Below are 23,433 nucleotides of genomic sequence, written 5' to 3'. Positions count from 1 at the left end.
TATATTAAATATCCCAATAAATATAGAGAAAATTAAGACATAATTAGTAACTGGCGGAAGTGTAATAAAAACGGAGAGAAGCTAGCTCCAGAATCCAGACTCTTAGTCACTATAGTATTTTTGTGACCAAGTGGTTATAGGACAAAATATAACAGATTTTACCTAAAATTCTGCCTTCTATTATATTCAGTTTTATATAACCATTTTAGATTTAGGGCTTCCAGTGTCATATATCCATGTGATACACAGAGTATTTGGTTTATTTTATTTACATCCTCAATAATTAAGGCAACATATACAATAGTCAACCCAATCGGCAGACATTTTTTTTAAGGCAAATATAGTTCATAAAGAAGAAAAAAATTCAGGCTGAATAGTTAAGTTTCTGCAATTTTTTTTTTTTTTGCTATTTTTTTAAATTGAAGTATAGTCAGTTTACAGTGTTGTGTCAATCTCTGGTGTACAACATAATGTTTCAGTTCTACATATACATACATATATTTGTTTTCATGTTCTTTTTTCATTATAAGTTACTACAAGATATTAAATATAGTTCCCTGTGCTACACAGTATAAACTTGTTGTTTGTATCACAGTTACTAACATTAGAAATAATGATAATAATATTTGAATTTCAGAGGAGGATATCATTTCCCGAGAAATGTGTATTTAGCCAAGATATTCAGGAAATGCCAGAAGGATAGTCCCAAACATTCAACAAAACAATACTTTGATGCTGTATCTTTCCTGGAAATTTTTTTATAGTTTTTATTTTGATAACTAACAGAAACATAAAGAATAAGAATGTAAGACTAGTGAAGTGAGAATGAAGTAGAACTCAGATCTCTAGCCAGAGTTTTCTGTTTTCTCATTTCACAATTTTTGCTTAAGATAGTACATTTAATACATGTGCTGATTTGTATCACTTCATGATGGTTTTCTTGGGTGCTGTGGTGTGAATTCTGAGACTGCATCTAAGCTATTGAGGAAAAATTACCTTGATGAATTTAGGGTGTTTAGATTTCTTTCACTACTGCTAAATATGTCCTAAAAACTGAATACACTCAGTCTTCTTTAATTCCACATGTGTAAAACAGAAAGCTAAGTAGTGTCTCTCCTTTTTAATTTCTTTTAGTTAAAAGAAGAAAATCTCCTGTTTTAAGAACTTCTACTATCATGTTGAATTACAGATAATGCATTTATTGTTATATTTTAATGTTTCTCTATCAGAGATAAATTTTAAATAGAATATTTCCTGTCACCTGAAATAATTTGTAATAATTGTAATAGTGTATTCGTGCCCTATGGATGTAGTAACAAAGTACTGCAAAATTGATGGCATGAAACAACAGAAACTTACTCTCTCATATTCTAGAGGCCACAAGTCTGAAATCAGTGTCATTGGGTCAAAATCAAAGTGTCATTAGGGCTGTGCGACCTCTGGAAGCTCTAGAGGAAAGTTTGTTCCTTGCCTCTTGCTATTTTAGTAGCTACCATCATTCCTTAATTTATGACTGCATCATCCTAATCTCTGCCTCCATCGTCACATTGCCCACTCCACTTCTGGTGTATCTTCTCTTCCATCTGTGTGAAATCTCCCTCTGCCCTTCCTTATGAGGATACATGTGATTGTGCATTTTGGGCCTACCCAAGTCATCCAGGAAAATCTCCCCTCTTAAATCTTTAATTTAATAAATTCTTTTGTTGTATAAAGTCAGGACAAAGATTCTCACAGATTCTGGAGATTAGTGCCTGTTATTGTGCGAGGCCATTTTTTCAGCCTAGTACAAATAGTAATAGTAAAAACAAAAGTAATAATAATATCTAACATTTGTTGAGTGCTTATTGTATGCTTGGCTTTGTACTAGGTGCTTTCAATATATTATCTCATTTAGCGTCTCATAGTTCCAATGATACTACATTTTTATGAATCACTATATTGGGACGACAATTAGAAAATTTAACAAAACTTAGAAATAAGAGAGTAAATACAATAATGCTGAAACTCATTGATGATAGAGTAGATCCTCTGAGCAACATTAGAAAATGTGTAAAAAATGGTTGAATTTAATTAAATGTACCAAGCAAAATGCAACAGAAGCACATTAGAAAATAAGAGATACCTTTAGAAATTGAAGATGAGAATATTTGAATTTAAAATAGATATCCAGCCAAAATGTCATTCTAAGCAAAAATTTCAGTATAATCCAAGATATTAAATGGCTCAGTATAATATATCATTGAAATAAATTTGATTTGGAATCTGTTTAAAATTTTACATTAATATTTTTTCACATTAAGAATGCATAAAATATAGGAAATTCAGAATCTGAAAAAAGTGTGTCGTGTCTTAAATTATAAAATGAATAGTGATGACATATATTGTATTTTTCAAATAAGAAAATCCATTTAAATATAAAATTTAATCATGGATGAAAAACTTATGCCTTTCAATAAATAATGAGATTTGATGCAAAAACTAAAAAGTGAGGGTTCAGAAGAAGGTAACATTGCCTATATTTTTATCATTAATAAGGTCTAAATAAAAGTTAAAGCACTGTTCTTGCATTTGATTGTCAAGTATATGGCTATTACTATAATATATAATGCAATGAAAACTATCTTCTTCACATAAGTTCTCTAAAAACTGGCTTCAAGCAAAGTTTACATGTTTTATCTTTATTGGTTGCAGTCCAATGAAGCAAGAATGTTTGACAAAAAGAAGTATTATACGCTAGGAGAGAGAGCAAATAAAAAGTGTTGTGAAGCTAAACTCACCCCAGCCTCATAAGAAACTTAGTTGTTTTCTTGGTCACATTTGTCAACCTGGTGAGATCTCAGAACATCCATCTGGGCCAGAAGAGTCAGCAAATAATCTGCCGGCTCCTTCTTATCTCCTGTTTCTCAATATTGAATGTGTACCACAGGGCGCTTTACTTCACCATATCTGGTTTATGGGATCCAGCCTCTCTTGTCAGCCAGATTCCCTCTGATACAGTATTGTTATTCAGTACTTCTGTAAACATACAGTCTCTGTGAGTAGCGCTGGGCCAGATCAGGGTGCTAAAGTTTATATAACTTCTTGCTCAGTGATAATAGTGAGAATTATGCTGAAGTCTTACTCTTTTCATAGAAAGCATGTGAGAGAAGCAGTGGTTTTAGATGAAGAGGCAATGACATTGGTGAGAAGGATTTTAACTCTGGAACTGACCGTCAGCCAAGAAACACATGTCTTGGCTATTGTAAATAGTGTTACTATGAACATTGGGATGCATGTATTTTTATGAGTTAGAATTTTCTCCAGATATATGCCCAGGAGTGGGATTGCTGGATCATAGGGTAAGTCTATTTTTAGCTTTTTAAGGAATCTCCATACCATTTTCCATAAAGGCTGCACCAAATTACATTGCCACCAACAGTGTAGGAGGGTTCCCTTTTCTCCACAGCCACTCCAGCATTTATTGTTTGTGGACTCTTTAATGATGGTTTTTTGACAGGTTTGAGGTGATACCTCATTGTAATTTTGATTTGCATTTCTTAATAATTAGTGATATTGAGCAATTTTTCATGTGCCTTTTGTCCATCTCCATGTCTTCATTGGAGAGATGCCCCCTAGGTCTTCTGCCTATTATTTGATTGGGTTGTTTGTTTTTTTGTTGTTGTTGATATTGAGTTATATGAGCTGTTTGTATATTCTGGACATTAAGCCCTTGTCAGAAGCATCATTTGCAAATATTTTCTCTCCGTTTATAGGTTGTCTTTTCATTTTGTTTATGGTTTCCTTTGCAGTGCAAAAGCTTATAACTTTAATTAGGTACCATTTACTTATTTTTTCTTTTATTTCTATTGCCTCAGTAGACTGACCTACAAAAACATTGTTGTAATTTTTGTCAGAGAATGTTTTGCCTTGGTTTTCTTCTCAAGGATTTATGATGTCCTGTCTTATGTTTTAAGTCTTTAAGCTATTTTGAATTTATTTTTATGTATGGTGTGAGGGAGTGTTCTAACTTCATTGATTTACATACAGCTCTGTCCAGGTTTCCCAACATCACTTACCAGACTGTCTTTTCTCCATTGTATATTTTTGCCTCCTTGTTGAAGATTAATTAACTGTAGGTCTGTGGATTTTATTTCTGGGTTCTCTGTTCTGTTCCATTGGTCCATATGTCTGTTTTTGTGCCAGTACCATCTGTTTTAATTACTGTAGCTTTGTAGTATTGTCTGAAGTTTGGGAGGATTATGCCTCCAGCTTTGTTATTTTCTTCATTATTAATTTTGCAATTCTGGGTCTTTTGTGAAGAAAGTATATTTTGTTTCTGCATCTCTCTATGAGGGAGCAAGGCAGTGGATTAAAACATCTGCTTTAGATAACTGAAAACCAAACAAAAAGGTACGAAACAATTCTTTTCATATATAAGACAATACACAGCACAGAACAGTGATGCATGAGATAAAGGAAACAAACAGAGTGAATCCTACTTGCATCTAGGCTGCACAACAGCAATGGGAAACTCAGAGAGTCTGGCAATCTTGTTGAGTTGAGGAGGCATCCATGACTTTGGAGAAGGAAAGGAAGCTAAAATCTGTGAGGTAAAATATTGAAGATGATGTCATTGCATATTATAGAGAGTCCTAGAAAACTTCATTGTGGGAGTTGATTGGCTCCTATGTGAGAGTAAAGGAGCAGGCCCATGAGAAGAATCACCAGAAAAGAGAAAGTGGACTAATCCCTAGACAAACTGAAGCATAAGAAGAAAGGAAGACACATATTTCTAATCTCAGGAATGAAAGAGACACCATCACTAATGACTCTATATATATGAAAATGATAATCAGAAAATACTATTCAACTCATTACAAAAAGTTCAATAAATTGAATCAAATGGACAAATTCCATGAAAAACACAAACTACTAAAGCTCACTCATGAAAAATTTGATAATCTCAATAGTTCTACATCTATTAAAGTTGAATTCATGTTTAAAATATGTCTCACATAAAAAATTCAGACCTTGGTGGCCTCACTGACCAGTTCTCTCAGACATTTGATGAAGAAATACTACTTACTATAAAATTATTGCAAAAAATTTAAGAAAGAGGAAGCAGTTATAAACTCATTTTTGAGGACAAGATTACCTCTGAATTTAAAACCTGTCAGTGATGATACATAGTAAAACAAAACAAAACAAAACAAAACTATGGGCCAATACCATTCATAAATAAAGGTACCTAAATTCTTAATATTTCACTAAATCGCATCCAGTAAAACAAAATTGGTAATCAATCATGACCATTTACAGCTTTTATCCTAGGAATTAAAAAATTCAACACACATTTATAATGAAACTCTCAGACATCTATTAATAAAAGAGAAATTCCTCAGTCTCATTAACACCATTTACAGGATTTCTGCAACATCATACAAAATTCTTTCTCCTAAAATCAAGAAGGCAATAGTGCTGCTCTCACAACTTATATTCAAAATTTTACTGAAAATTCTAGTCAGAACAATGAAACAGATTTGAAAAGTACAACTCATACAGCTTAGAAAGGAGGAAGTGAAAATCCTATGAAATCTACAGAATAGCTAATAGAAATAATAGTTTAACAACATCACAAAATACAAAGTAACTGTGAAAAACAAATAATTGCATTCTGTTGCTAACAACAAATATTTGGAAATTAAAGAAAAGGAAATATTTATATAATCATCACAATGTGAAGTATTAGGGATAAATTTTAATTAAAAGATGCTGAATATTTACACTCAAAACTTTAAAATATGGTTGTGAGAATTCAGAAATATCTGAATTAATGGAGAATTGCATTATGTTAATGAATTAAAGAACTAAAAAAATTTTTTAATGTAATTTTTTTCTGAATTCAGTATCAAAATTCATTGCAATCCTTATCAAAATTAGAGTAGGCTTTAAATACAAGGTGACAGGATCTTTCCGCTGTTTACATGGCAATGCAATGGACTTAAAATATTCAAAACTATTCTGAAAAGAAAAGAAAACAAGTTGTGGGATAATCACCATTGTAATGCTACTATACTTATCAGTCTAGTATTGGTAGAAAATGGTTACAGTAATATATATGTATAATTGATTTTTGAAAAAAAGTGCTGAGAAAAGAATGATCTTTTCAAGAAATGCTGCTGGAATAACTGGCTTTCCATACATAAAAATATTAAGCCTCAACTTATATTTCATGCCTCATAATCGTTAAATAGAAAAATCGATCAAGGATCTAAACACAAAATCTAAAAGTATAAAGTTTCTAGATGAAAACAGGAGAATCTCAAATTGAAAGTTGGTTAGGTAGAAGATGTTTAAAAGTAGCTAGATTTACTGTATAACACAGGGAACTATACCCAATATCTTGTAATAACCTATATGGAAAAGAATCTGCAAAAGAGTGTATATATTTATATATATAACTGAATCACTTTGCCATACACCTTAAACTAACATAGCATTTTGAATCAATAAGAGTAACTAAAAAAAACTCATAAATGATAAATAAAATGTTGACATTTGGACTTAATTTAAAATTTTAAAAATTTTCACCCTTGAACAGACATCATTATGACATAGAAAATTCAGATCAATGACTGGGAAAAATATCTGCTAAATGCTTATTTAATAAAGACCTTTTGTCCAAAATAAAACAATGATATATGATTATCCAATTTCCAGAATGGCTAAAACAACAAACAGACAAACCCAAAAAACTCCTGACAGTAGCAAGTATTTTGGTAGATGTAAAACAAACAGAACTCTTATATACTTCTGGTGAAATGCAAAATGATAAAGCCACCTTGAAAAATACTCATAAATTAAATACACAGTGATTCTACCCCTGGCTTTTATTCAAGATAAGTGAAAGTACACATTAATACAAATATTTGTGCTTCAACTTTCATAGAAGCTTTTTTCATAGTTATTAAATAAAACAATTGGGAAAATCCAGTAAATATTCTTGAAATATGAATGAATAAACAATTAGTATATTCATAGACAGGAACACTAATCAGCAATAAAAAATAATTAGCTGAAGATACAGAGAACAATATGGATGAATCTCAAAATCATTATGCCAAATGAAATATTAGACACAAAAGAGTATATGTTCTGATTCCACTTACATGAAAATTCTAGAAAAGGCAAGTAGAAAGTACTCAACAGTTGAAACAGGAGTCTGATCACAAAAATGCAGGCTAAAACTTCAACGGATGATGAAAATGTTCTGTAACCTTGCTTTTTTTGTTGTTAGATAAAAAACTGCACAGACTTTTTAAAATTCATCAAATTGCATATTTGCAGTTAATGCAAGTTATTGTATATAAATTTCTCCTCAATTGAGCTGATTAGGAAAAATGAAAGAACATATCTTTTCCTTTGTTAGATATAGATGCCAGATTATATGAAGATATTTATATCTAAAAAAGTGATATAAAATATAATATTATGAATATACAGGAAATCCTGTAAATCATCAAAAAAGAACTCCAATGGATCATGCATAAAAGAAGTAAATAAGCAGTTTACAGGAGAGGCAACTCAAAAGCATAACAATAACATAAGTGGGCATATTAACTTGTTAATATCAAAATAAAAATAGAATATCACTTTATATTTCTTAAACTGGCAAAATTTAGGAATCTAGATATTGCCAAATAATAGTGGGCATGTGATTTGTGAAGCCATTTTGGGGGTTTATCTCACACTATTCAGTCAAATTAAATACACACATCCAATATTCCTGTGTGTCTAATCACTACAGACTTATTCCTGTCCTTGTGAGATTATTGACAGTACCCACTTTTATTCTCCAAGTGTCACCATCTAATGATAAATTATTTGGTGACCCTATCTATGAATAAGCAATATCACTTCAGCTGTACATCCTGAGGAAATCCTTCACAGGTCCATCAGAGAACATACATTAGTATGTTCTGTTCAAGTTTTTTATGTCACCAATTTGAGAATACATTAAGCAGCCACAAACTGTATACAAGCAGTGGGAAAACAGGTAGACAATATAAATACACACAATAGGGTGATCTAGAGGAACTAAGATTAATGGGCTCTTTACAAACTTAGGAGCATGTGTGGATCTTAAAATATGTAGCTGATTTTTTAAAAAAAGAAACAAAATGAAGTACATAATGTAATATATAAATATAAAATAAATGCTTGTACAACATTTCAAAGGATGTGTTCAAACTAAAGGATATTCATAAAACATATGAAGATGTTTTCTTGGAGTCAGGGAAGTTGAAGGAAGAGAGTACAAAAATAATAAAGTTTTGTTAAATTTGGAGAATGATTAAATCAACTCTATCTCTACAGAAGGCCCCCAAACCAAAATTCAGTCTGTATCTCTGTATCTATCTGTTTATTTATATTTTCATTTCTTTGATTTTATCATGTCAGTATAATATAATGGCATCAGTATCCTACAGTGATTATGTTACTATAATGAAAAAATAATACAATATCAAGGTGGGATTTTAAACCAAATATTATTAATATAATTTGAAATGTCAGAAGATAAATAATTTTCTGTGCAAATTATAAAATATATGAGAAAATATTTAACATTTCAATTCCAATCATACTATATACTCACATTGATTTTATGAACTGTTTACATCTTTGTAAAAGTATTTAGAGTAATAAAAATAGAAAGTACAGCCTCAGATAAAATACTACCACAGAAAAATAGTTCATGTAATGTGCTTTACTGTGTTTGGGTAGATGAAACACACCAACACATACTCTGAAATATGTCAACCATCTTTATAAAATATCTCAAATCCATCTTCTCATTATCTACATATTTTCAGTAAGATCCAAATGAAGTTAATAATTGTTGTGTTAACAAAATATTGCATATTTTATAACTGAAGTCTCTCCAGTGATTGAGTCAAAAGAACAAGTTATCTATCTAACTTTGGACAATGCAATCAAATTCAACTGGAATTCTCCCAGTAGCTATAGAAATTATTTCCTGATCTAACACCACAGTGAGCAGAGATGTACACCAAGGGCAGATAGAACTCAAAATAATGAATTTTGTTCCCTTGGGAGAGCTTTGCTAGACTTATTGACATTAAAGCAGCAATTCATAGAATGCTTTTTCCCAAACTGAGTTTTTATACCGAAAAGCAATATGGTTACAAAGAATGGTCAATTATCTATAAGTCGGGCTTAGTTATCAAGGGCCTTTAATCATTTAAAAATACAAAAGAACTTGAGGCTTTATATATTTATTTTTATTCACTCTCATGTCAAGTTTTCTTCTGTGGCTACTGTTCTCTTTTATTTTTGAACTGTTGTATGAATTCCCATACAAGGTGGCTGTTGATAATCAATGATCTTTATACTTTCAGATGGTAGAGACATGCTTTTAAAATGTATTACTACAAATTTTATTTGAATAGTTAATATGTCTGCTAATAAATTTCTCTAGCTATGTCTCCACTGTATAGTTTAACTATATCATAAAATGTGATTTCTACTATATTCTTACATTCAGGTGATGAATTGGTAGATAAGATGTTTTATATGCTATTGCCAACATAGTTACTTTAACCAAATGCAAAAATTCTAGTATTAAAAGAATAATTCCAATGATTGAATTGTAATTAGATAGATAGGCAAGAAACATCTGTAAAATTGGGACAGCATTAGATTGCTCATACAGATGTAAGCATTACTTTATAATCAGTATTTATCATCATCATACTATTATTTTCTGTGTTTCTGTAAGTCTTACTGGAATATTTTCTACACATAAAGAACATATGCTCTTATTTGTCTATTTTCAGCTAAGATGTCAATGCAAAAACGTTTGCCTAAAATTCCTTCTGAGAATCCCATGAGAATGACATCAGAATATATGTTTGGAAAATATAAGACTAGAAAGACATATCCAATCTAAATTCAAAATTCCTACTGTAACTGCAGAACCAGCCCAAACTGGCCCTATCCTGGTTCTAAAAAGATGCTGGGTTGTTTTGCAGAGACAATACAGCCTAAGTACGCATACAGGAAAAAAAAAAATGACCTAAATAACTCCTAGAACCAAAGTCTCCTCCCCACCCCCACTCCGTGGAACCAGATGACTGGGATGTGACTTGAACCTGAACGTGGAAACCCTTTCAGAAGTGAAGGGTCCATTGTCCAGGAAGATCTGCCACTGAAGCTCTTTTTATCGTATCTTATAAATGGCGAAGATCCAAAGCCCTCCAATCAAAGCCTGCCCTGCCAGTGCTTTCACGTAGCAGATCGTCCTCCCTAACGCATAAAAGTTTGACCAAACCTTAGACAGGGGAGACAGATTTGTGCCTTCCCTCCTGTCTCCTTGCTGGTCAACCTCGCTATAAAGTTCTTTCTTTTCTCAAAAGCTGGTATCATTTTGACTTCTATGTGTGTCAGGCAGCAAGCCATTGCTCAGTAACACTACCCTAATATGTGACACATGGCAAGCAATTAATTTGCATTTAACTATTCTTATTCTCATATTATTATTTTGTTGTCATCGATGTCATTGCATATCAGAAGCTATGAGACATCTCTTTTTAAATTATTGTGAAACAAGGATTCTATAAAAGAATATTCAAGCATTATATTCTAATTGCCCATGTATTGTAACAAAGCAATGGGCTCTGGATATAAAAGAGGAAAAAATGACAGAACCCTCTAATACTTATTAAAACAAGAGTCAGAATACTGCCAAGAGCTTTTGTTTTATAAATGTTGATGCCATGATGTTTTTGATTCTGGACTCTTTAAGGCATTTCTGATTACTCATTTTAACTCATTTTAATGATAGTTAACTTTTCTTCATTTAGGATGTTCTTGTTAATTTCACTAACTGACTATTTTTCAGTTTCACTTAAAATAGGATATAGAGTCTTTATAAATTATCTTCTATTTCCAGAAGAAAATTTTTTCACTGGGGTTTAGCTGATATTAATTTTTAGGTTGATTCTCATCTATGTACATAGAAGTCACCAAAAATGGACTGTATCAAAAGGAGTGAGAAAGTGTGCATTAGTGATGCAATTTAATGTATATATGTAAGATTAAAGGTTAATGGAAAATTGACTAAAGGAGGTAAATAGGTAAGTAGGTAAGGTAGATATTTTTTTCTCTGATGCAGATTAGATGTGAACGAGCCAATAGTTTAAAAAAAAGAGAGAGAGTTTCACTATGGCAAGAGAACATAGAAGAGCTAGAATAAAGACATAACTGCAGGGCCCTGAAATTTGAAAAAAAAATCTCTGCATCTCTATGTTGGGGTGGCCTCGGCAGCCACAAGTCAAAGATAACAGTGGTGCCATTTATATACTGTTACTTGAAAAGTGAAGCTTTCTGCAGATCTTTTACTGAATTTACCTGTTTCTGGTTACTCATGTGAATTACAGTGCAGATCCTTAGAATTTTAGGAGGAAAACTTTGCTATCCTCCTGACATAATTTATGGCTTGTGCTGGTCTCAGTAGGGAGTGAATGCTTGACTATGGACCCCCACATTAGCACACAATCTGGGATGTCCATAAGGAATCGTATTTTGTCTACCACACCAAACCGCAGTGTTGAGTATGCCAGTAGCACTGCATCATCAGACAGATGTTGTTTATGTGAGCTTGAGTTCTAGCAAGAGTTGAAGGCACAAGATGCCTGAGTTTGTTTCCCAGGATTCCATGGCTCATATTCTTGCTGCATTGACTGTTCCCTCTCACCTGCCTTTATAGATTCATGAAGAGTAATGATTCTGAATGATTCATTTATAACACATGAAAGTGGACAGCTAACGCGCTACAGACCCATACTGAGGTGGCCCTGAAGGACAATGATGAAGCAAAATCCTCCGTAGGGTAGACTGTCAAATAGTATGCAGTTGTTTATTTTTCATGAGATGAGATAGAAACATAGATTTACACTGACAAATACTGTGGCTAATGGTTTGGCTGAACGGTCAGGTATGTGAAAGGAGCATAATTTAAAAATTAGGAAAAGAGATGGATAGATAGAACTCTCCAAATGGGCACAGAGTAGGCAGATATTTGTGTCCTATGTGAATATTTATTAAAGATAAATCTCAGTAGATGAAGATTTTAATAATCAAGTGTATAGGATGAGCCATTCTGTAGATATCAGTAAGATTTTTTCTGCAGCCACCCATGTCTGTGCTCAATAAGTCTATGAATAAACCTGTCATGGCAACAAATAGAAGAGTATGCACATGGGTTCAACAGCATGATCTTCAGATCTCTCAGGTCTGTTTGGCTAGAACAATTGCTGATTATCCAACCTATTACCAGGTGAGACCAACAATTACTTTGCCAATATGGCACAAGTCTGGCACAAATTGGTGGCAGACTAATTACATAGGAACACTTCCATCATCATAGACTAGACCTTTACGTGATATGGATGTGCCTTCCTTTCACACAGTGCTTCTGCCCAAACCACCACCTATGGATCTCTAGAATGTCTTACTTATACTCATGGTATTTCACACAGTATTGTTTCTGACTGCAGAACCCATTTTATAGCAAACAAACTGGCAATCTGCTCCTGTTTATGGATTTCACTGGTCTTATCACGGTCTCTATCATTATAAAGTACCTGGCCTAATAGAACTGCAGAATGACTATTAATTAAAATAACCCATTTATTGAGAACATGTTAGATTAACAGAAAAATTGCAAAGATAGTGCAGATAGTTCTTGTATATCCCTCACCAGTTTCAGTTAACCTAACATTCAGTTAATCTTATGTTCCTTTACTATGGGACACTTGTCAAAATTGAGAAACAAATACTGGTGCATTACTATTAACTGGTCTTGAGACTTTATTTGTATTTCATCAGTTTTTCCATTAATATTCTTTTTATTTTCCAGTGTCCAACACATGGTAACATACTACAGTCATTTATCTTGTCTCCCTAGTCTCCTCTGTTCTGTGATAATGTCTCAGTTTTCCTTAAATGTCCTGACCTGGGCACTCACAAGGAGAACTAGTCAGTTATTTTGTAGATTTTCTTTCAGTTGGTCTTGTCTGATGCTTTTGTCATGATCAGACTGGGTTTTTGATTTTTGTAGTGAATGGAATAGCCTTTTTATTACACCGTATCAGGGCACATGGTATCCATATGACATTACTGGTGATGATAACCATAGTCAGTGTTAAGATAGTGTTTTCTAGATTTCCCCACTGTAAACTTACTGCTTTTCTCTTCCAATGTGCCAGCTTAAGTTCAGGCTATCCTAAAGAGGGTGGGAACATTGAGGTTCAACTCCTGAAAGAGAGAATATCTACATGTACTATTTGGAATTCTGTAAGAAAGAGTTGTCTTTTCTCTACCATGTATTCATTTATTCAACATTAAATCATTTATTTCTAATAGTATGAACTCATGTCTATTTTATGTTGTTGGTTATAATCCAGTACTGCATTTTTTCTTTTGTCCAAATTACTACAGTTCTGGCCTTGGGAGCTCTTTCATGTTAGCTTCTGGGTTCTTTGACATGCCTTCATCTTTTAATATTTGAACATTTTCTTTCTCATACTACGAGGTGCTCCAAACTCATCTTGTATTTTTGCTGATCCAGTTCTAGACCACTGCAATAAACAAAGTCAAACAAAATTTTTGGTTCCCCAGTGTATATGAAAGTTACGTTTATCCTGTACTGTCATCTAATAAATAAGCAGTAGCATTATGTCTAAAAAATGATGTATATACATTAATTAAAAAGTATACTTTATTGCTAAAAAATGCTAACCATCATCTGAACTTTCAGTGAGTCCTAATCTTTTTTGCTGGTAGAGAGTCTTGCCTCAACGTTGATGGGTGCTGACTGATCCAGTTAGTGGTTAAAGGTCAAAGATTAGGGTGGCTGTGGCAATTTCTTAAAATAAAACAATAATAGTATTTGCCACATCAATTGATTCTTTCTTTTAAGAACCATTTGTTTGTAGCATGCAATGCTGTTTGATAGTATTTTACCGCAGTAGAACCTCTTTCAAATTCAGTCCTCTCGAACTCTGCCTCCTCTTCATAAACTGTTTTTGTAATATTCCAGATCCTTAGTTGTCATCTCATTAACCCTCACAGAGCCTCGTCAGTAGTAGTTTTCATCTCAAGAAACAAATTTGCTCACCCATAAGAAGCAGCTCCTTATCTGTTACAGTTCTATCAAGAAATTGCAGCAATTCTGCCACATCTTCAAGCTCCACTTCTGATTCTGGTTCTCTTGTTATTTCTACCACATCTGCAATGAATTCCTCCAGGGAAATCTTGAACCTCTCAAAATCATCCATGAGGGTTGGAATCGCCTTCTGTCAAACTCCTATTTTTGTTGATATTTTGATCTCTTCCCATGAATCATGAATGTTCTTAATAAAATGTCATTGAATTCTTTCCCAAAGGTTTTAATTTTACTTTGCCCTGATCCATCAGAGGAATCACTATCTATGGCACCTTATGAAATAAATTTGTTAAATAATAATAAGACTTGAAAGTCAAAATTATTCCTTGATCCATGGACTACAGGATGGATGTTGTGTTAGTAGGCATGAAACATTAATCTCATATATCTTCATCAGAGCTCTTGGGTGACCAGGTATATTGTTAGTGAACAGTAATTTTTTTTTAACTTTTTTTTTTATTGAGTTATAGTCATTTTACAATGTTGTGTCAAATTCCAGTGTAGAGCACAATTTTTCAGTTATACATGAACATACATATATTCATTGTAACATTTTTTTTCACTGTGAGCTACCACAAAGATCTTGTATATAGCTCCCTGTGCTACACAGTAATATTGTGAAAGGAATCTTTTTCTCTGAAAAGTAGTTCTCAACAGTAGGCTTAAAATATTCAGTAAAGCATGTTGAAAACAGATGTGCTGTCATCCAGGCTTTGTTGTCCCATTTATAGAGCAAAGGCAGAGTAGATTTAGCATAATTCTCAAGGGCCATAGGATTTCTGCAATGATAAATGAGCATTAGCTTCAACTTAAAGTCTTCGGCTACATTAGCCCCTAGCAGGAGAGTCAGCCTGTTCTTTGAAGCCAGGATTTGATGTTTCTGCAGCTATGAAAGTGCGAGATGCCATCTTCTTTCAATGCAAGGCTGTTTCAACTACATTGAAAATCTGTTCTTTAGTGAAGCTGTCTTCATTAATTATCTTAGCTAGGTCTTCTGGATAACTTGCTCCAGATTAGGTATGGCTTAAGGGAATGTTGTGGCTGACTTGCTCTTCAATCCAGACCACTAAAATGTTCTCCACGTCAGCAACAAGACTGTTTCACATTCTTCTTTGTGTATTCACTGGAGTAGCACTTTTAATTTCCTTTAAGAACTTTTTCTTTGCATTCACAGCGTGGCTAACTGTTTGACACAAGTGGCCTGGATTTTGACCTATCTCAGCTTTTGGTATTCCTTCCTCACTAGCTTAATCATCTGTGGCTTTTGATTTAAAGTGGGAGACTTACAACTCTTCCTTTCACATGAACAGTTAGAGGCCATTGTAGGGTTATTAACTGGCCTAGTTTCAATACTGTGTGTCTCAGGGAGTAGGGAGGCCTGAGGAGAGGGAGAAAGAAAGGGAACAACTGGTCTGTGGAGCAGTCAGAACACACACAATATTTATCCATTGAGTTCAGTGACTTACATGGGCAAAATTCATGGCACCCCAAAACAATTGCAATAGTAAGATCAAAGATAACTGGTCACAGATCACCGTAACAAATATAATAATAATTAAATTTTTGAAATATTATAAAAATTATCAAAATGTGCCACAGAGACACAACATGAGCAAATGCAGTTGGAAAAATGGCACGAAAAGACTTGCTCAACATGGGGTTGCCAAAGACCTTCAGTTTGCAAAAAATGCAATGTCTGTGAAACACAATAAAGCAAAACACAATCAAATGAGTTATGCCTGTAAAAGAGAGTAACACTGTTTTGGGTTGTGTAACAAATATTTGTATCAATATTATCTGGAACTGAGATTTCATTACTGTTTCTATTTGGAAGTTAAGTATGTTTCAAAAAATAAATATATAGATGGTTGAAATAATGTAGGCTCTGGAAGATCTGAAATATTTCAACTTCAGTTAAACTAGAACTGCATTTTCCAGACAAACTTTACTGCATAGTTCCCGGGTGGAAGGGGCCACAGAAGACATTTTGAGCATCATTTGAAATGTAAAGGATAACCATATTCTTTTTATGCTTGGAAGGCTGGTGTAGGGTACTGTGTTCTGTTTCAGCTCATGCATATTGTCGCTGATCTGCTGGTTTGCTTGATTGTTGTGGGGCAGCAGTTGATCTTACGGCTCCACCAGTTTCCATTATTCCTTTAGGTTTCTCAAGTCTTAGGTTAGGGCATACAACTTGCGCAGCAGTATCCAGGCATTCAGCTTCTCCTTGTCCTGGATAGCTTCCTTCATTTTCCTTGATTCCTGGTTCAGGTGCTCATCTCTGTGGTGATAGCTTCTCCTGAATGTCACCAGCAAAATGAGGATGGAGGCTAGGAGGCAATGAGAGATTGGCACAGGTTCCAGATCCTCCTTGCATGTTCCATTTGTCCTTGCTCTCCCCTACTTTACATTCACCTTCCCTTCAGAGCCATTTGCTCTGCTGACCTCAGGCCCAGCACCCAATGAAGAAGCAGTGACTGTGTGTGATCCACATAATCAGCTCCCACATTTTTGTAAGGCTGAATCTCTGTAGTATAAACCCTCTGTTTTATATCATTTCTCATGAGTGTATTTCTGTGGTCAAATGCTCACTGATAAGCTATAAATATGGAATATGAGATTATCTAGTCATCCATGTATTTCCAGCAGCAATATGAGCCTTCCTCCACCCTCCTACCCCTGCTTCATAGAAGCACTGAACCAGAATAATAGGTATGAGGAAAAGGATATAAATCTATGCTCTCTCACTATAAAGCTTGTATCCTTAATCACTGTATTAGAGCCAACAAATATTCTCTTGGTAAATGAGGTAACCATTTGCCAAATAAATTAAGAAATAAATTATGATTTATCTACTTAGTTACCCTAATCAGTTAGTATTCCTAAAAGAAAAAATTGCATTTAATGTATCATCTTATAATCTTAATATTAAACAGAGGCAAGCTGTATTTTTAACAATGACTATAATTTATTAAGCAAAACTTGAATGGATAGAGAGAAATCTCAAGTTTTGGGATAATTGTTGGAAGACATAAAACTAATCCATATACATCTAATTGCTATATATAACCATGTGAACTATTAACTTCATGTGAGCACAGTTATAATCCTTTTATCAGAATATTTGTTATCATCAATATGGTTTAAACTGTCATATTTCTGAGGCACCCATGAGTGTCTGCAAGTGTGTGTGTGTGTGTGTGTGTGAAGTTATCCTGCTGAACAATCAAATAATAAAGAAATGTAACTGCAAATTAGCCTGGCGGAAAGAGCCCTAAAGAAATAAACCTTGGAATTTCCCTTACTGTATGTCCACTCTGGACCATAGGGTCCAGTTGAAACTCTTCTGCAAAATACACAATGCCCTTCATTTTTTCCATACCCTCCTAATAGTTTTCAGAGGGATGAGTTCCAAAGACCACAGACTTTTTTCTCCCTCTGGAATCTTTGAATCAATTTTTAAGGAATGATTACTCTCTATCTTTCTAGGTGATGGATTCAAGATCAGGACCAACTCTGATGAATATTAAAAGTCACAATGAAGTTAAATAAAAATGTGCCTTTGAAAACAGTTGCAGATCCTAGCTACAGGATTTAAGGTTAGAACCCACAGAGTGGACCAATACAATAGCTTTATAAGGTTTTATTATTTGAGGGTGTGTATCTTAAATTATGAGGGTGGGATAAACACCTCAGTTTTTTCCAATGACACTTCATAGTTTATACATAATATTAATTCTTTTTCTCCTTTGAGCCAAGTGTTACATGTGATATCTGTGCTCCTGAATATGTGTATATGCTCATGGAAGTGAGATATGTATTCACTGAAAGAAGCGTAGCCTGCTCTAAGTCGTTTCTGGTCCAACCTCAGGTGGCTGTTGTGTAAGTAGTGACACTGAACCTTTTAGTCCCTGTGTCTGTGCCAGATGAACATCAGAATCATCAATGGCCTCTTGTAGAGAAAGACAGAAGGTTTGGACAACACTTGACTAATAGATGGTACCATTTGGGACCTCCTTGCTTTCCAGGTATATTAAGTGAAAGTGGTCCTTGATAGGCATTTAGCTTGCATATAGGACATAGAAAAATAATAAACAAACCCAAATTCATCTGGAACTATCTGTAAGAAAATTTGTAATCACTGTGGATATAAGTATTTGAAATAAGAAATGCAATGAAATTTATTGTACAAAAAATACAGTTGACTCACATATAGGTTTTTTAGAAGGATGAAAGCTGGAAACACAAAGTTGTCATTTACAAAATAGAGATAGGAATAATCATTTCCTATCAATTGGACACAAATGTGTGGATCAATTAGAGATTGATTTCACTTGGGGGAGAATGCCTGAAAAGTCATTATCTCCCTTGAGAGATGTTCTAGATCACCTTTAAGTCACTTTCATATCTTCTGATTCTATTATTATTATGTTATCTTGGAAATTGGCTACATTTTAAAAAGCATTACTTAGAAGAATCATCTGCTTTTGAAATAATAAAGTTTTAGATTGACTAATGGAGACATAAAAATAGTTTCTTCCTAGAAACTGAAAATTATATTAACACAATATGTTCCTCCTTAAAAATAATAAACTAAGTAGGAAAATGTCTAAAATATCACTTATATTTTATAAAAATGAATTAAAGAAGTGAAATTATATAAAGTTTCAGGGATGTTTGCATAAGGTTTATGTCAAAATCTTTCAGCTTTCTAATTAAGACATCTGTGATATGTAATTTTTGGTAAAACTGAGTAAATAGTAAAATAGGCTATTCCACATTTAACTAATCTTCACAGATTTTACTTTACATGCTTTTTAAAAGCAGTTAAGAAATAAAAGCATATTAATTTAGAATACTTTTGAGTGCATGAAAAATATTATTTCTAGAATCTCTTCAAAATTAAAATGAAGACAGGAAATATAAAATTCCTCTAAAATTAATTTTGCATTTCCTAATGGTCATTTTTAGTCAAATTTATGTTTAGGGATATGTAAATGTAAAGAAATTTATTGTCTTTGAGGATTTTGTGTTATTTCAAGTAGGAATTTAAGAGGCAATTAATATGTAATACTCATGATTCACTTTTAAAGGACAGGAAATTGTGTTTCTAGTTCTTTGCACACTGAAATAGTGACTTTGATACCCTATACAAATTGTTGCTCTGCAAAATATCGTCAGTTAATTAATGAGCTAAATTAATCTAATTCTGGTTTGAAAAGAATAGGTGTGACATTTAGAGAGACCTTTCCACATTTGTTTCATTTCAACTTCTGACATTCGACATTCAGTAAGTAGTCTGTTTCTGAAATTCAAATTTGACATAAGCAAATAGATTTCATTTCAGCCTATTAAAGTAGCATATTATAATCTGTACATCATATTTAAAACAAAAAATGTTCAAAAACAAAAGCATTTTCTTTCCTTCTATCCATCTTCAAGGGTTCAGATTTTAATTATAGTTTAAGAGTTACTAGAGCCTCTCTGTGTATTTGTTTTCCACTTAGTCCCCAAATAATTTAAGGTGGTCTACAGTTAAACATCAGCATAGGATTGACTTAGTAATATGGATAAATTGAAAGGTCATCTAATAAAGGAGATTATTAAAAATGGTTTTTAGATTTAGTTAGATTATTGTGATTAATTAATTAAAATCCATTGAGTAAGAAATATAAATATAATACTATATATGTTTCTTGCAAATCTTTCAAATGCACAAAGACACACACATGTGTTAAGCATCTATACAGTGGGGAACATCTACAACTCAGATTGAAGCCTTCTGTAAAAACTTATCCTTATGTTCATTTTGAACTACCTACCATAAAAGGCAAAAATAAAAATGAAAGATTATATAATTTCAGTTGTATGCAAAAACAAACACGTAAAAACAACCACAACAACAACCAAAAAACCAAGCCACATGAGGCAACACATTGATTAAGATAAGCAAACTTTTTAATGCAGATCAACTCTGAAATCAGCAATGGAGGACTTTTTATATAAAACGTATTGAAAGGTAATGCAAAGAGTATAATTGATTAAAAAAGTCTAGCAACAAAACCGCAAAGCACTGCCATTTATGTCTGTTTTCTGGATAGATTCTTTGAAAATTCTGCCACTGTGTCAAAGAAGAACACGTGGACTTGAGTGTTAGTGTTACATAGATCTGGATTAGTCCTAAGTAGCAGGCATTACCCACCACTAAGTGACACTGATCAAATTAGTTAATTTCTAATTTTCTGCTTCTGTTTTAATTTGTTTTTTGCTTAGTTTTTCTTTAATTGCAAACCAGGGAAAACAACTTATCCTTGCATTCCACTTTTTCAATAAAATTTATCCTAAAGCCATATTTTATGATTAATATTTTCATCTATAACAATAGCATACCTTTCTAGTGGTGTAGTGACAATATTATTAGTATTTATACATTTATATATTATGTATTAATGTATCACATAAATTGGAAATCATATGAGAGTGATAAATAATGATGAACACCTATCTCCTATGTTATAATTTGTATTAATATACCAATATAGAATACTATATAATATTTAAATATTACTATATTATTAATTGTATATTATTTCAATTATATATAATCTTATTTTTTTTAAATCTCAAATACAAAATAATTTCTTTTCTATCATTGATGGTAATATATTAATTCACAATATGGTAATATACTACTTTTTAATTTTCTTTCTTTCTTTCTTTCTTTCCACATTTTTGATTGAGTTATAGTCATTTTACAATGTTGTGTCAAATTCCAGTATAAAGCACAATTTTTCAGTTATACATGGACATACATATATTCATTGTCACATTTTTTTTCTCTGTGAGCTACCATAAGATCTTGTATATATTTCCCTGTGCTATACAGTATAATCTTGTTTATCTGTTCTACATTTTGAAATGCCACTTTGTCCCTCCCACCCCCTGCCCCCTTGGCAACCACAAGTTTATATTCTATGACTGTGAGTCTGTTTCTGTTTTGTATTTATGTTCTTTTTTTTTTTTTTTTAAGATTCCACATATGAGCAATCTCATATGGTATTTTTCTTTCTCTTTCTGGCTTACTTCACTTAGAATGACATTCTCCAGGAACATCCATGTTGCTGCAAATGGCATTATGTTGTCAGTTTTTATGGCTAAATAGTATTCCATTGTATAAATATACCACTTCTTCTTTATCCCGTCATCTGTTGATGGACATTTAGGCTATTTCCATGTCTTGGCTATTGTAAATAGTGCTGCTATGAACATTGGGGTGCAGGTGTCATTTTGAAGTAGGGTTCCTCCTGGATATATGCCCAGGAGCGGGATTCCTGGGTCATATGGTAAGTCTATCCCTAGTCTTTTGAGGAATCTCCATACTGTTTTCCATAGTGGCTGCATCAAACTGCATTCCCACCAGCAGTGTAGGAGGGTTCCCTTTTCTCCACAACCTCTCCAGCATTTGTCATTTGTGGACTTGTGAATGATGGCCGTTCTGACTGGTGTGAGGTGATACCTCATTATAGTTTTGATTTGCATTTCTCTGATAATTAGTGATATTGAGCATTTTTTCATGTTCCTATTGATCATTTGTATTTCTTCCTTGGAGAATTGCTTGTTTAGGTCTTTTGCCCATTTTTGGATTGGGTTGTTTGTTTCTTTCTTGTTAAGTTTTATGAGCTGCTTATGTATTCTGCAGATCAAGCCTTTGTCAGTTTCATTGCAAAAATTTTCTCCCATTCCGTAGGTTGTCGTTTTGTTTTACTTATGGTTTCCTTTGCTGTGTAGAAGCTGGTAAGTTTAATTAAGTCCCATAATATACTACTTTTTTAATAGATAAACAATACACATGAATGAAATTTGTTTGTAAATACATCTATTAGTGACATAGATGTAAAATAGATATAAAATAATAAAGTTTTACACTTCACAATTAATTCATGCATCCATGACTATCACTTAATGTTGAAATAAGAGAGGTTTAGGTAAAATTCTATTGCTATATATCATTTTTGCTATGTAAGCACTAGGAAATGGTGTTGAAATAAATAAGTAGGTGGAAATGAAAGGAATTTCCTTATAGCAAGTTCACATAATCATTTAAATTTCTTCCAATATGTTTATCAAGATCACATATTAGTTGATCAATGGATTTTTTTAACATCTTTTTAATCAAGGTATAATTTACCAATTGTAAAATTTTACTGGTTTTAGTGTACAATTCTGTGAATTTTGAAAAAAAATACTGTCTTATAACTACCACTGCAAGATGTAGAACAGCTCCATCGTCCCCTGCATAATTTCCCTGTGAGCTTTTGCAGCTAAAATGTTCTCCCAGTCACAGCCTCCAAGAAGCACTGATCTATTTTCTTTATGTAAAGTTTTGCCTTTTCTTAATGTCATATAAATGGGTTTTACCATATACAGATATTTTAGTTTGACTTCTATTATTTAGCATAATATATTTGAGATTAAATTATGTTGCATATATTAATAGTTTGTTGTTATTATTACTGAGTAACTCATATATGGATATACCTTAATGGTTTATTCATTAACCAGTTGAAGGGTATTTGGGGTGTTTTTGGTTTTTGGAAATTATCACTAAATTTGCTATAAACATTTTCAGACAGGGTTTTTAGTGTGATCATAAAGTTTCATTTCACTTAGTTAATATTTAGCACAGGAATTGTTGGGTCTTATTTTAGGTGGGTGTTTAACTTTATACTTAACATTCATATATTTTTCCAAAGTTGCTGTATCAATTTGCAGTCCCACTTGCAATATATAAGAGCTTCAGGTACTCTGCATCTTGTCAGAATTTTGCAAAATTGTTGAAAATCAGTTGACCATATACATGAATTTATTTCTGGACTCTTTATTCCATTGTATTGACTATGTGTCTATCCTTTGGCCAATACAAACTCTGTCTTGTCTACAAAAGCTTTAGGTTGCAAAATCAAATCCTATAGTTTAAGCCCTAAAAGTTTGTTTTTTTAAAAATATACTTTGGATATTCTAGTTACTTTTGAAGGGATTATTGATTTCTATTAAAAAAAACAACAACATGGATTTTCAATGGGACTGTAGTAGTTCAGATTGCTGATACCGACACCATCACACTATGGAGACTTCCAATTCATGAGCATAGTGCACATCTCTGTTTATTTAGGTCTCCTTTGATTTCTTTCACCACTGTTTTATAA

Source organism: Camelus bactrianus, chromosome 1, assembly GCF_048773025.1.
Source record: "Camelus bactrianus isolate YW-2024 breed Bactrian camel chromosome 1, ASM4877302v1, whole genome shotgun sequence".
Classification (NCBI taxonomy): domain Eukaryota; kingdom Metazoa; phylum Chordata; class Mammalia; order Artiodactyla; family Camelidae; genus Camelus; species Camelus bactrianus.
The sequence above is the reverse complement of the archived record's forward strand: the minus strand, read 5'-3'. Positions refer to the sequence as shown.